Source organism: Malaclemys terrapin, chromosome 20, assembly GCF_027887155.1.
Source record: "Malaclemys terrapin pileata isolate rMalTer1 chromosome 20, rMalTer1.hap1, whole genome shotgun sequence".
Taxonomy (NCBI): domain Eukaryota; kingdom Metazoa; phylum Chordata; order Testudines; family Emydidae; genus Malaclemys; species Malaclemys terrapin.
In genome coordinates, this window is record NC_071524.1 from 7,744,775 (window position 1) to 7,758,913 (window position 14,139).

Below are 14,139 nucleotides of genomic sequence, written 5' to 3' on the forward strand. Positions count from 1 at the left end.
ATGAAGTAATTGTTAAGGTTCCATTTAACTAGACCATCACGTGGGGTCAGAGTGGGGGTGTCAGAAAAAAGTGAGCCTCACTTAATCCAAGACTTGACCCTTCCTTCAGTGAATTCAGCAGCAAGACTTCCATTGACTACTGGGATTAGGATTGGGCCCCTAATTTGATAACAATAAAGTGCATATGTTGAAGTGTGTCCTTTTTTTTTTTTGCAGCCCGACTCAAGGAGGAAAAGGGTAAGTTGTCTTTGACCTCTGCAGCTTGGAAGGGAAAGGGTCAGCCATTTTACCATTGACGAAAGTGGTGGAGGCAGGTTTTTATTAACTGTTGAGAGGCCTTTCCCCTGGAAGTAAGTGAATTTTGCAATTGGGACTGAGGAGGGGCTGGATATGTTTTATTGGCAGGTTGTCTCTCTGCTTGTTCAGGGTTGGGTTGTCAGACTGGGGCTGATGAGAGGAAACAAATGTTCATTAACCCAATTTCCAGCAAAAACAAAGACAAATAGGTGAGATGCAGAGATGTGTCTCCTTTTTTAAAGCAATGACTGCATGGCAAAGGTGAGTTTGCTTTGGCTTCTGAGACGGTCACACAGAGTGGGATTTTATCAGGGAAATGTTTAGCAGCTAGTTCTAGATTCCACCCAGTAATCTCTATAACTCTTAAACCACTCTGTGGGGTTTAATACCCTGCCCTGAGGGCCAGAGCATCCCCTTGAGTGGGAAACATCTGCTGAGAACTTCAGGGACCTTTCACTGTATCCTCCACTGATGAGCAGAGTTCTTCCCTCACATAGCAAACGCAGAGCATCCTGGAATCACATCAAAGCTATAAAATCTGCTGGAAACCAGGCCTCATGCTCAGGGGTCCCGTTCCTTTGTGCGAGAAGATTGTCCTGGCCTCCTATGCCCTGGCACTTCAATGCTGAGGGTGCTGTTCCCCTCCATGCCTGGAATCTTCAGGAGAAGCTAACACCTTGAGGTACCATCCCTCTTGGATCTCCCCAGGGCAGTGCAGTTCAGCAACCCATTCACCTTTCCTGACACACAGCTGTACCTATTTGACACACATTGTGTGTGATGGGAATAGGTGCAATTTCTGTCTCAGCAGGGCTGCACCCCTTTCCCTGGACGTCACAAAACCCCTTCAATAGGAAAGTGTTGGCTAGACACCAGGCCAGCAGGCATTGGGATGATCTTAACTAGGACTACATATGTTATATTAGCTCTGTATTTGGCTGTGATGCTAGAATACTGTGTGCAGTTACAATATCCCCAACTGAAGAGGGAAGTTGTCAAACTGGCAGGGGCGGCTCTAGCTTTTTTGCCGTCCCAAGCACGGCAGTCAGGCTGCCTTCAGCGGCATGCCTGCGGGAGGTCCACCGGTCCCGCGGCTTCGGTGTACCCACTGCCGAATTGCCGCCGAAGCCGCGGGACTGGCGGACCTCCCGCAGGCAAGCCACTGAAGGCTGCCTGACTGCGGCCTTGGAGCGAATGGCAGGCTGCCCCCCCATGGCTTGCCGCCTCAGGCACGTGCTTGGTGTGCTGGTCCCTGGAGCCGCCGCTGCAAACTGGAGAGGGTTCAGAGAAGAGAACCAGAATGACTAATGGATTAGATAACGTGTATAATAGTGATAGACTCAAAGAGACTGATTACGCTCTATAAGTATGTAGATAGGAACAAATATTTGATAATGGGCTCTTTAGTCTAGAAGAGAATGGTCTAACAAGATCCAATGGCTGGAAGTCGAACTGGAAAAAAGTTGTACATTTTTAAAAGTGAGGGTGATTAGCCGTTTTAACAATTTACCAGGGTTTGTGGTGGATCCTCCATCACTGGAATATCTCCATCACTAAAAGAAGAACAGGAGTACTTGTGGCACCTTAGAGACTAACAAATTTATTAGAGCATAAGCTTTCGTGGACTACAGCCCACTTCTTCGGATGCATCCGAAGAAGTGGGCTGTAGTCCATGAAAGCTTATGCCCTAATAAATTTGTTAGTCTCTAAGGTGCCACAAGTACTCCTGTTCTTCTTTTTGCGGATACAGACTAACACGGCTGCTACTCTGAAATCCATCACTAAAAGATCTGCTCTAATACGAACATGAATAATTTTGGAGAAGTTCTCTGGCCCATGTTATAGATGATGAAAATGCATCCTTCTGGCCTTAGATCCTATGATGTTCATTGTGTCATCTGCTTCCTCTCAGCTATTTTCCAATAAAGATAATACAGCTTTCAATATTTTAACTGTTAGTTACCTTCCTCTTTGGTCACATTATGGCAAAAACTGCTGTCATTATCATTACACTGTTGTGTAAGAGTCTTGTTTTGTGTTCTCCAAGAACCATAACACTCCTACAAAGAGACACAGTATGACAGGCAATGTACAGATTGAAAGGACTCTGCATTGAAATGGCAAATGGAATGCAGCTCATACTGTAAATGGTGTTACTGCCCATTTCATAGCAGATTCCATATTATCCATGTAATATTTGCCTCTTTTGCTAATTAGTTGTTGCCATGAAGCTTCATCTTAAATTTATTAAATCAAGAATAGAATCTTGTCTATCTACTCTCTAGGGAGATAGGAATGGGACTAGCCCACAAATTAAATAGCTAGCTCACTACCCAATGCCAATATTTATGCTAATCAATGGATGATCACAGCAGTAAGATGGAGCCTGGAGTCACCTGGGCAAGCCACATGTCCCTGCATGACTCAGTTCTTTACAGGCCAATGCCGTTGTTCACAGGTTAGTTTGAATGTTCCCAGGAAAGCTCAGATGTGGATTGGTGTCTCCCAAAATTCATTGTCAGCTCAGTGTTTCTTGATTGGGCACGGCACTTACTGAGAATAGTCCCTTCTGAAGAAGCTGACCAAATTCTTCATTGAGGCTACTTAGAATCAAAACACATTGATATACAAGTACATAGCCAATATTCATAACTTCAACTGCAAAAATGAAACACGCATACAGACAGCATAATCATAACTAGCAAACCATAATCTTGTCTTAGACACCTTATTTGACCCCCTTTTATACATTATTTGGTGCCACTACAGGACCTTGGTTGCAACAATAATCTATACGGTCACAGTTTATGTCAATAACATCACAGTAGAACTTACTGTATTATTGTCAATTACTCATGCAACTCTGAAGCCCCTTCTGTCCACAGAGGGACACTGTTTGACAGTCACCTGAAGTCAAGAACCCACAGGGACACTCCTCAAAGAAGAAGAGAAGGTTACTCACTCTGTGCAGTAACTGAGGCTCTTTTAAATGGTGTCCCTGTGGGTGCTCCACTACCCATCCTCCTCCTCTCTACTTCAGAGTTCAATCTATGGACCAGGTGGTAGAGAAGAAACTGAGAGGGGTCTGGTCATGCGGCGCTAGATAGGTGCCAACAAAGGCGTGAGACAGGAAGATTGGCAGTCTGGATAGTGAGAGGGAGAGACCTAGACACTCCCCATCTTCCTTTGCATCCAGACTTCCTGAAGGAGAATCATTTGAGGAGCAGGAGGAGAGACTTCACCTCTAACCAACATCTCTTCATCTTCACTGGACGGGCAGTCATGCCAGCCCCCTCTACTCCCAACAACTGCTGATGACTTCAAACAATTTCAAGAACTGTTCTGACGAATAGCAGAGTCCCTCCAGATCAAATTGGAGGAAGTGTGAGAATCACAACACAAATCACTAGACATATTGCAGACCTCTACATCAGCCAAGATCATACTTCCTATCAATGAGGCCTTATTAAATCCAGCCTAAGTGGTCTGGCAGCCATTATACCTCCCATATGTCAGAGGACTGAAAAAAAGTAATATGTCCCCTCAAAAGATATGGACTTCTTTCACATCCCACACCAAAACTCTCTGGTAGTCAATGCAGTGAATGAAAGGGGGAGACAATATTACTCCAAGATGACCCCCTGTGATAAAGACTGGAGGAGGATAGATCTGTTTGGATGTAAGGTGTACTCATCAGCAACTCTACAATTCAGAATTTCATATTATGAGCTGCTTATGTCAAAGTATAGTCTCACAAACTCCTCTAAGTTAAGCACATTAATTGAATACATTCTGGAGGACAAAAAGGAATAGTTCCAGGCAATTGTAGTGGAGGGTCAGCTACTGGCATGGATGGAACTAAGGTCATCTTTAGATGTGGCTGACAGAGCTGCTTTGTCCATAGGAACATCAGTGGTCATGAGATGGGCAGGCCACCATAGAGGATCTCCCATTCAAAGCTCCAAACTATTTGCCAAGCGGACCTATGAATTCCTCCATTACCTAAAGGATTCAAAAGCAACATTGAGATCATTCAAAATTTATACACGGAAAAGAGAGAAGACCATGTAGATACAACCCTTCCCCAAGATATTGATCCCTGGCTTTCCTCCCTCCTCAATGACAGTACGACCTGCAGTGGAGATGATAGAGATATCCTTCTAAGAATAGACAGATCCCATTACAATTGTCTACATCTCACCTACCTACCTCAAAACAGCTTCTAGACACCTCCCCCTAGACTACGTGCTGTGACCATCAGAAAATCTCCATCAGTTTGTCGACCATTTGACCCCATGTAATGCTCTGTACCTCGTGGGAACATACTACACTTCCATGTTCATCCTTATAAAATGGTTGTGTGGTATCCAATGTAAAGTTTGTCATATCAGGTGTCTCTAGAAGGCTCATGATGCACTGAGCATTGTTGTTATAGTGATGTTATCATAATTGTTGTTAAAGTAAGGTTATAGTAATATTATAGGTTGAAATTTTGTGTATATAGTTATGAGACTGAAAATGTATTCTCGTGGCCGAAAACAGGCCCAGGAAAACTCTCCAAGATCAGAGGTGCTGTTCACACCTCATCAGGGCATGTATGGGACAAACCCAGCCCAGCCTCACAGGAACAAAGGACACTGGCCTAGGCAGCAACAAAGAATCTGTGAGTCACCCCCGCTTCCTTTGGTCAGTAGGGACTACAATGTGGTAATGCTCACCTGACTCTGGATGTGGGGGGGGGGGGGGAGGGAGAGGGGCAAAGCCAAGAGGGAAGAAAGAACATGATAAAAGGGAGAGACATTTGCCATACTCTTCCTTTCTCTTCCACCTCCATCTACAGACATCACCACCAAGCGAATGAAGCACTGATCAAAGGGGAGAGCCTGGCTGAAGGGCAACCAGCCAGCCTGTGGTGAGAAGGATCTAAGTTTGTAACAACATTGAAAGTGTTAAGATCCGCTTAGAATGTGTTTTGCTTTAATTTAATTTGACCAAATCTAACTTCTTGTGCTTAGACTCATAATCACTTAAAATCTATCTTTGTAGTTAATAAATTTGCTTGTTTATTCTACTTGAAGCAGTGTGTTTGGTTTGAAGCATGTCAGAGACTTCCCTTGGTATAACAATCCTGGTACATATCAATTTCTTTCTTAAATCGATGAAGTCATATAAGCTTGCAGCGTCCAGCGGGTATAACTGGATACTGCAAGATGGAGGTTCCTAGGGTTGTTTCTGGGACTGGAGATATTGGCTAGTGTCATTCGGTTGCACAGTCCAAGGAGCAGCTTACATGCCAGAGGTGGTGCATGAAAAGCCCAGGAGTGGGGGTTCTCACAGTAGAGCAGGGTAAGACTGGCTCCCAGAGTCGAGGATTGGAGTGACCTAGCAGATCATTGATCCAGATAACACCAGAGGGGAACGTCATACCCCATTCTACCCACTATGGCAGAATATCACCTCAGATGAGTGGTTGGTGGAAATCATCATCAGTAGATAATTGCATTTCTATCCCTCCTGCCTATCCCTCCACGCAGCCCTCTTCAGGGACCTTTCTCACAAACGCCTTCTATGGGAAGAAATAAACCACTTTCTACACTTGTGTGCTGTAGAAGAGAGAACAGCAGAGCTGTTTCAACACAGTGGGAGTGGTTTTTATTTCAGCTACTTCTTCATCAAGAAAAGAACAGAGGTTTGGAGACCTATTCTAGGCTGAAGAAAATTTAGTAGGTTTGTCAAGCTAGAATTATTCAAAATGGTCACGCTAACAACAATAATCCCAGCACTGGAACAAGGGGATTTATTCTTGGGCCTCCTCCTCCAAGACACATATTTCCACATTTCCATACATCCTTCTCACAGGAGATTCCTTGGATTTTTTCTGGAGATGGATCACTATCAGTACAAATTAGTACTCTTTGGCCTCTCTACGGCACCCAGAGTATTCTCCAAAGTCTGGGCGGTGGTATCAGTGCACCTCTTCAAATAAGTAATTATGGTATTTCCATACTTGGATGATCGTCTAATCAAAGACCCTTCTCGAGATGACATGCTCATTGCTACACAGAAAGCATAACTAGGCCTAGAAATAAACACTGAAATACCAACATTGACACCAATACAACACCTAGAATTTACAGGGGCCTACCACGATGTGACCAAAGCCTTTTTACTGACACACAGATTTGCCACCCTAGTCAACTTGATTTCTACAGTACAAACCAGTCCCCAGGATGCCTCCTTACTGGGTTGGAGAGCACACCTACAGAACTACACAGTACAAGGCAAAAACAACAAGGAGTCTGGTGGCACTAAATTTAGCCGTATGGAGTGGAAATCCATCAACCTCAACAAAAAACTTGCATAGATACAGACAGACATCATCTTCCTCTCCAAATGCAAACAGATGGACATCATACCAAATGGACTGAAGGTAAAAAATCCATTGCAATCAACATCCTACACTGACTATGGTGAGAGACTGTGCCACACACTCTCAAAGAAACTGAGGAACCACCTGATCAACATCCTGTACAGCAGACAGGAGAAGATCAAGAATGAGCTCTCAAAACCGGAGACTCTCATACAATCCCAACCTTCCACACAAACTTCCACGTAGCTGCACTTTACGAAAATGAGACAAGCCATTTACAATGCACACTTCACTTCTCTATAGAAGAAAAAGGACAGTAAGCTATCTAAACTCCTACCTGCCACAGGGGGCTACAACAGTGGTACCCTCATCTAACAACATTGTCAATCTTTCCAACCACACACTTAGCCCAGCAGAAGAGTCTGTCCTATCTTGGGGACTCTCTTTCTGTCCCACCATCCCCACGAACACAATACAGTTCTGCAGTGATCTGGAAGCCTACTTTCGGAATATTTTCAACGCACCACTGAACAGTGCACTGACCCACAGGAACCCTTCTACCAACACTACAAGAAGAAGAACTCTACGTGGACTCCTCCTGACGGTCGAAATGACAGACTGGACCTCTACATAGAGTGCTTCCGCAGACGTGCACAGGCTGAAATTGTGAACAAACAACATCACTTGTCCCATAACCTCAGCCCTGTGGAACGCAATGCCATCCACAGCCTCAGAAACAACTCTGACATTATCATCAAAGGGGCTGACAAAGGAGGTGCTGTAGTCATAATGAACAGGTCAGATTATGAACAGGAGGCTGCCAGGCAACTCTCCAAGACCACATTCTACAGGCCACTGTCCTCTGATCCCACTGAGGAATACCAAAAGAAACTACACCATCTGCTCAAGAAATTCCCAGCTACAGTATGGGAACAAATCTACATGGACACCCCCCAGAACTCCGACCAGGGGTATTCTGTCTGCTACCCAAGATCCATAAACCCGGAAACCCTGGACGCCCCATCATCTCAGGCATTGGCACTCTTACAGCAGGATTATCTGGCTATTTGGACTCTCTCCTCAGACCCTACGCTCCCAGCACTCCCAGCTATCTTCGAGACACCACCGACTTCCTGAGGAAACTACAATGCATTGGTGTTCTTCCCGAAAACACCATCCTGGCCACCATGGATGTAGAAGCACTTTACACCAATATTCCACATGAGGATGGACTACGAGCTGTCAGGAACAGTATCCCTGATGAGGCCACAGCACACCTGGTGGCTGAGCTTTGTGACTTTGTCCTCACCCACAACCACTTCAGATTTGGGGACAACTTATACCTTCAAGTCAGTAGCACTGCTATGGGTACCCACATGGCCCCACAGTATGCCAACATTCTTATGGCTGACTTAGAACAACGCTTCCTCAGCTCTCGTCCCCTAGTGCCCCTCCTCTACTTGCGCTACATTGATGACATCTTCATCATATGGACCCACGGAAAGGAGGCCCTTGAAGAATTCCACCTGGACTTCAACAATTTCCACCCCACCATCAACCTCAGCCTGGACCAGTCCACACAAGAGATCCTCTTCCTGGACACTACAGTGCAAATAAGTGATGGTCACATAAACACCACCCTATACCGGAAACCTACTGACCGCTATACATACCTACATGCCTCCAGCTTCCATCCAAGACACATCACACGATCCATTGTCTACAGCCAAGCCCTAAGATACAACCAAATTTGCTCCAACCCCTCAGACAGAGACAAACACCTACAAGATCTTTATCAAGCATTCTTAAAACTACAATACCCACCTGGGGAAGTGAGGAAACAGATTGACAGAGCAAGATGGGTACCCAGAAATCACCTACTACAGGACAGGCCCAACAAGGACAATAACAGAACACCACTGGCCATCACATACAGCCCCCAGCTAAAACCTCTCCAGCGCCTTACACAATCTACAACCTATCCTGGAAAATGATCCATCACTCTCACAGACCTTGGGAGGCAGGCCAGTCCTCGCTTACAGACAACCCCCCAACCTGAAGCAAATACTCACCAGCAACTACACACCACACCACAGAAACACCAACCCAGGAACCAATCCCTGTAGCAAACCTCGTTGCCTACTCTGTCCCCATATCTACTCTGGCGACACCATCAGAGGACCCAACCCCATCAGCCACACCATCAAGGGTTCATTCACCTACATATCTACTAATGTTATATATGCCATCATGTGCCAGCAATGCCCCTCTGCCATGTACATTGGCCAACCCGAACAGTCCCTCCGCAAAAGAATAAATGGACACAAATCGGACATCAGGAATGGTAACATACAAAAGCCAGTAAGTGAACACTTCAGTCTCCCTGGTCATTCTATTACATATTTAAAAGTCACTATCATTGAACAAAAAAACTTCAGAAACAGACTTCAAAGAGAAACAGCAGAACTAAAATTCATTTGCAAATTTAACACCATTAATCTGGGCTTGAATAGGGACTGGGAGTGGCTGGCTCATTACAGAAGCAGCTTTTCCTCTCCTGGAATTGACACCTCCTCATCTATTATTGGGAGTGAACTACATCCACCCTGATTGAATTGGCCCTGTCAACACTGGTTCTCCACGTGCGAAGTAACTCCCTGTTCTCCATGTGTCAGTATATAATGCCTGCATCTGTAACTTTCACTCTATGCATCTGAAGAAGTGAGGTTTTTACCCACGAAAGCTTATGTCCAAATAAATCTGTTAGTCTTTAAGGTGCCACCAGACTCCTTGTTGTTTTTGTAGATACAGACTAACACGGCTACCCCCTGATACTTGAGTACAAGGCAAGTGGTCCATATTGGAGAAAATGTTACATATCAATCTACTGGAACTACGTTGAGTCTGGAACACATTTTCACAATTTTTACCACTACTCAGGACCAAAAACATAAGGATAACGATGCACAACATTGCCTGCATGTTTTACATCAAGAGGAAAGGGGAAGTGAGGCAGCAATCCCTGTGTGTCGAAGCAATAAAATTGCAGAACTAGTGCATACAATATGGCATCAGCATTTGGCCATATATCTACTGAGTTATCAAAACACCAGAGCAGATGCACTGAGCAGGAAATTCTCACAAGAACTGGAGTGGGAGATAGATACTGCAATCCTACAGACAATATTCAACCATTGGGGATTCCTGAACATAGATCTTTTTTGCCACACCCGGAAACATCAAATGCACACAATTCTGTTCAAGAGCGAGCCTGAGTCACCAATCTCTGGGGGATGACTTACTTATCAGATGGAATGCACATCTCCTCTACACCTTTCCACCAATCCCCTTACAGTGTAATACACAAAGTAAAAGAAGGATCCAGAGTCATTTTGATAGTCCCAACATGGACCAGACCAACATGGTATCCTTACTTCTTGTGCATGGTTGTATGCCTACCAATAACCATTCACCGGGTCCCACACTCCTCTCTCAGGACACAGGCCAGATTCACCACCAGAACCTAGAGCTTCTCCATGTGAAAGCATGGCTTACTCCATGATTCCAGGCTGCTGAGTTGACCTGTTCAGAGAAGGTAAAAGAGATCCTGTTATATAGGAGATGATCAATCACACATTATACTTACCTCCACAAACGGAAGAGATTCCAGACCTGGTGTGACAGCAAATAGGTCACAACTAGAGTCTCTCCCTTACCACTAGTACTGGACTACATCTTGGAACTCAAAGCTACCACAGCTTTCCGCCATAAGGTCTATGATCATTTGGTTTTCACACACCTGGTGACATAAAGATATCTCACAGGACTTTTAAAGCTATACCTCGAAGTACAAGACCCCACTCCATCTTAGGCTGCCTCACTGGCACCCGTTTAAACCCATGGCAACCTGCTTCTACATACATCTATCAATAAAGACAGGCTTTCTCATGGCCATCAAATCTTCTTGAAGAGTAGAGGAAAAAGGGGCCCTCATGGCATAACCCTCTACAAAATCTTCTTCAAAAATAAAGCCATGACCATACCCCAAGTACCATCTTTATTCCACCTAAATCAATCAATTCATCTTCTATCCTTCTTCCCCAAACTACATGGAAGTAAATTGGAAGTCTTATTCCATATGCTAGATGTTAGAAGGGTGCTGGCCTTCTACGTCAAAAGAACTAAACTGTTCAGAAACTTACCATGACTATTCCTGTCTCTTGGAGAAAGATCAAGTGGCTCTGCCATTTCGAAAGAAAGACTATCAAAATCAGTTTCTGAATGCATTCACTTTTGCTAATTTTAACATGATTTGCTGCCCACACTGGGGACTCGAACACACTCTATATGATCACTTTTCAGCTCTATAGCTTTCCTGAACAATGTACCAATCAACAAAAACAACAAGGAGTCTGGTGGCACCTTAAAGACTAACAGATTTATTTGGGCATAAGCTATCGTGAGTAAAAACCTCACTTGCATCCGAAGAAGTGAGGTTTTTACTCACGAAAGCTTATGCCCAAATAAATCTGTTAGTCTTTAAGGTGCCACCAGACTCCTTGTTGTTTTTGTAGATACAGACTAACACGGCTACCCCCTGATACTTGACATAATGTACCAATCACAGACATTTGTAAAGCAGCAACCTGGACATCAGAGCACATGCTCACAAAGTATTATGCAATCACACAAGACTCAACATCAGATGCTATTTTAGGACTGACTGTGTTATCATAATTAACTAATCCAACTCTGAAGCCTCATCCTTCCAATGTGGGGCACTGCTCTAAAGTCACCTAAAGTGGACCCTACTTGAAGAAGAAGAGAAGGTTACTCACCTTGTGCAGTAATTGAAGTTCTTTGAGATGTGTGCCCCTTTAGGTGCTCCATTAGCCACCCTCCTCCCCTCTGCTCCGAGTTCAGACATTGACTCTGCTGTAAAGAAGGTGGTTGGATCGCACATCACTTTATAGCTGTCACTCATGGCGCGAGAAGTGGGGAAGCACATGTATGGTCCCACAGGCATTGCTACCAAAAATCTCCAGGCCTAGGCACAAGGATGCAAGCACACCTAAAGTGGAGCTCCCATAGGGGGATACATCTCAAAGCACCTCAGTTACTATAAAAGGAAAATTCTTCTCTTTTGAGGATGCTCTATGGTCTCTGTTATACAGGAAGTCAGATTACATGATCACAGTGGTCCCTTCTGGCCTTAGAATCTATGACTCTATCATGCACATTGTCTCCCCCTCAATCCCAGAGATCTTCCCCACCAAAGACAATATAGCCTTCAGTGTTTTAGCTATTTACTTAGTTACTTCTTGCACCTATCATGACTAAAGCTTCTGTCATTTACATTAAACATTCGTTTGTTTTTCAGAAAATGTGGAGCAGAGAATAAGTAAGTCTATATCATTTTCTTCCCATGTGTTCCACCAATATTCAGGAATGGGGATAATAATGTTTTTATTACTAGACCTCACCCCTTCTCTCCTGCCTTTGATGGAGTCTTTATTTGGGCTGCTTTGTGAAATGCATGTATGAGCATTTGCTAGATCTAAGCAGCGCTGCTCGTACATTACTGCATTTTTAAATAGACTCCCCCAATTCCTTTTTGTATCCTCCAAGAACCATAACCCCACTGCAAAGAGACATGTATCAAAGAAAATGAACACATTGAAAAGACTCTACATTGAAACTTGAAAATGGAATGCAGGCCATGATGTAAATGGTGTCACTGCCTCTGTTGGTAGCAGATCCCATGTTATGGAGGAGCATCATGTGTCATATTCTCCTCCTTCGCTAACTAGTTGTGGCCATGAAGCTTCTTGTTAAATGTATTCAAACAAGAATAGAATAGTGTCTTTCCACTATCTAGGGGGATGGGCACAGGACTAGCCAAGTGATTGAATAGCCAGGGAAGGCTCTGTGCCCCTCACTAGCCATGGCCAATATTTAGGCTGCTCAAGAATGAAAACATCTCATTCACCCTCTTTAATTTGTAACTAAATGGACATACACATAACTGTTCTCTTCTCTTCCCCATTTTTCCTTTGCAGCACAACACCAGGAGGAAATGGGTGAGTTTGTCTAGTTCACTGAATAGTTGGTGTCCAAAGCCAAAACCTCCGGTCCCCGCATGGGTTCCAAAATCTACAAATGCAGCAGGAATTGTATTATATGCATGGTTCTGGGTTGGAGAAGAGGAGGGCGCATATATGAGACTGCAGAGGCCTGGACCATCATGGAGATGAGAATTTACCACCTCTTTGCACAAAAGATCATAAGGAGAGAGTTTTAAGGGCAGTCAGGGATGAGAGCGAACACATCCATGAGCTCCAGGAACTGAACATATCCACTGTAGGACAAAGGTCTGGCTGGGGAATGCAGCGAGACAGAGTTACTAAAGCTGCGCACGGGCTGTACTAGCTGAGGCCATGCAGAAAATCCATCTCCTGCCACAGGGATAGGGCTAAAATAGACTTCCCCAAGCATCTTCTCTCAAACTGGGAACCCATGTCCTGTGTGGAATATTTGACAATCTCCCAGCAATTGAAGTTGCGATAGTTGTAGTGGAATGTTTGCTAGAACAGGAAATAGAACCTAGATATTCAAGCTTCCAGTTCAGAATATTCACTACTAGACAAACGGATTGTCACTAAGTTTCCATGGGAATGTGTCTATTTCAAAATATATATTCCATTTTAATACAGTGGAAATTATATATTTTGAATTTACTGAAATGTTTCATTTCTTTCTTCCCCCCCCCACCCTATATATAGATATAGATATAGGAAAGCTTCTGATAAGGTCTCCCACAGTATTCTTGCCAGCAAGTTAAAGAAGTATGGATTGGATGAGTGGACTATAAGGTGGATAGAAAGCTGGCTAGGTCATCAGGCTCAACAGGTGATCAACCACTCAATGTCTAGTTGGCAGCCGGTATCAAGCAGTTTTCTTCAACATCTTCATTATTGATCTGGGTGATGGGTTGGATTCCCCCCTCAGCAAGTTTGCGGGTGACTAAGCTGAGGGGAGAGGTAGATAAGCTGGAGGGTAGGGATAGGGTCCTTAGTGACCCAGACAATTTGGAGGATTGGGCCAAAAGAAATCTGATAAGGTTTAAAAAGGACAAGTGCAGAGTCCTGCACTTAGGACAGAAATATCCTATGCACTGCTAGAGTCTGGGGATCGATTGGCTAAGAAACCTGCTAAACAATGGACGAGAAGCTGGATATGAGTCAGCAGTGTGCCCTTATTGCCAAGAAGGCTAACGGCATATTGTGCTGTATTAGTAGGAGCATTGCCAGCAGATCGAGGGAAGTAATTATTCCCCTCTATGCAGCACTGGTGAGGCCACATCTGGAGTATTGTGTCCAGTTTTGGGCCCCCCACTACAGAATGAATGTGAACAAACTGGAGAGAGTCCAGCAGAGGACAATGAAAATGATTAGGTGTCTGGGGAACATGAC